The sequence below is a fragment of the Gavialis gangeticus genome, unplaced genomic scaffold, assembly GCF_001723915.1.
Source record: "Gavialis gangeticus isolate Ggan-Ray unplaced genomic scaffold, GavGan_comp1, whole genome shotgun sequence".
Classification (NCBI taxonomy): Eukaryota; Metazoa; Chordata; order Crocodylia; family Gavialidae; genus Gavialis; species Gavialis gangeticus.
Genome location: NW_017729031.1, coordinates 33,505,774 through 33,507,478, shown reverse-complemented (window position 1 = coordinate 33,507,478; position 1,705 = coordinate 33,505,774). Strand labels below are relative to the sequence as shown.

General features: G+C 57.4%; 1 protein-coding gene across 9 annotated transcripts in view; it reads right to left on the bottom strand.

The window, feature by feature from the left end:
• Positions 1-1,705, bottom strand: part of CLASP1 (cytoplasmic linker associated protein 1) — a 349,913-nt gene that overhangs the window by 347,491 nt on the left and 717 nt on the right. The window lies entirely within an intron of this gene.

Below are 1,705 nucleotides of genomic sequence, written 5' to 3'. Positions count from 1 at the left end.
GTCTGGGAGGCTTGCAAGGAACCGGATAAGTTGGACTTTGATGCACTGCAGGCAGCAGAGCACCGTGGCAGAGACAACTCAGCCTCGCCGGACTAGGCTTAAACTAGTGGTTCAAAGGAGCTGGCACGGCCGAACAGCAAATCAGGACAGAGGTGCTTGGAGGCTGTGGTGGGGAAAAGCAGGGGCTGCCTCAGACAAGGGGCCACACTGGGCCAGCAGCAGTGATGCTGGAGACCTACCGATCCTGCTGCGCCTGGCCCAGACAGTCATTTGCCTTCCCCTAGTCAGGATGGTTTGAATTCATCTACCCAGGGCTTGCGTGACAGCCGATGTCGCATGCTGCTGCCCCCGCCTGCAGCACCGGGGGAGAAAGCTGGCCGAGACCAGGGTGATACAACAAGGGGAGCCACAGCTAGGACTGTTTAATAACAAACACTCAGGGACAGTGCCAGCATCCTGTAAAAGTATGTCAGGTTCAGGCACGGAGCTGGAGCCGGCCTCCCTGCCCTGCCAGCTCCTCCGGGGAACCATCCCCGAGCCGACGACCAGGAATGCTGACTCATGAAACCAGGCTCAGAGAGGGACGCCAGAGTCCAACCCGGCAAGACACGAGCCTGGGCCTCAGGAGAGCTGGGGGCACAAGCCCCGGACCCCCTGTGTGACCTCCAGCAAGTCACCAAGTGTCTCTGGGCCTCAGCTCTCCACCTGCTCAGGACCAGGGAGGTGGGAGGAGGGGATGGGAGACCAGCACTGCCCCACCACGGAGTCATCTTCTGAAGATGAAGATCACGCAGCCTGTGCGGTGTCAGGTGGTCCTTGAATAATCGTGCTACAGCTTAATTAAGACCCTCCTTACACCCATACCTTGTTTCTATCTGCATCTCGCACCTCCTGCCTTAGCCGAACTCCCTCCAAAGACCGGATTTGGCCGAGTAACCAGCCTCCCTCCCTGCACTGACACACTCGCCAGGTCTGGATCTAATTCCTATAAAAGACGTCCCCAGGAACTGACTGAGCACTAAACAGGTCAAATAGGAGACGCTGGATCCAGTCTAAACTGGCAGGAAACGGCTGCCTCAAAAACACTGCTCCAAAACACTGTTTTTCAAGCCAAGGCGGCTGCAGGATTCAGACTCCCCCCTCTTCACTCGTGGGTTCTTAGCTACATTCTTCCCTTATTTTTAAACGTGCATTTTCTACTATGGATTTTAGCAAGCTCGCCTTCACAACCAACCCTGAACTGTACCTCTTCCAGAAGACAGCCCATCTCTACACAGCCCCCAGCTTTTATCCAAGCAACGTGGCTGCTCGGCTGCATCATCCTGCAAGGACTCCCCTCCGTCCGAGTGGCACGAGCGCATCCCAGGGCGGAACCAACCCCAGTCAGAAAGGGCTCTCCCCAAACTCCCCGGTCCAGCCAGCTCTCGCGCCCCAGGAGCTATTTGCTCGGCTGCACGAATCCCTCCAGCCTGGGAAGTTATGAGGAAAAGCAATGCATCCGGTGGGGTTTTGCATCTTTCTCCCTCTGCTTTAAACAAGTTTTGCCGGGATACGTTTCCTCGGGTCGGATGCAATTACAACCGGAGCTCGATCATGGGCTGCAAAACCCCCCGAGAAAGCACGAATAGGCTGTTGCCCCCGCCGAGGTGTCGGGGGAACGCGCCAGATGAGACCCGCAGTCCCGCCGGCGCAGCGCAAAGCGGGG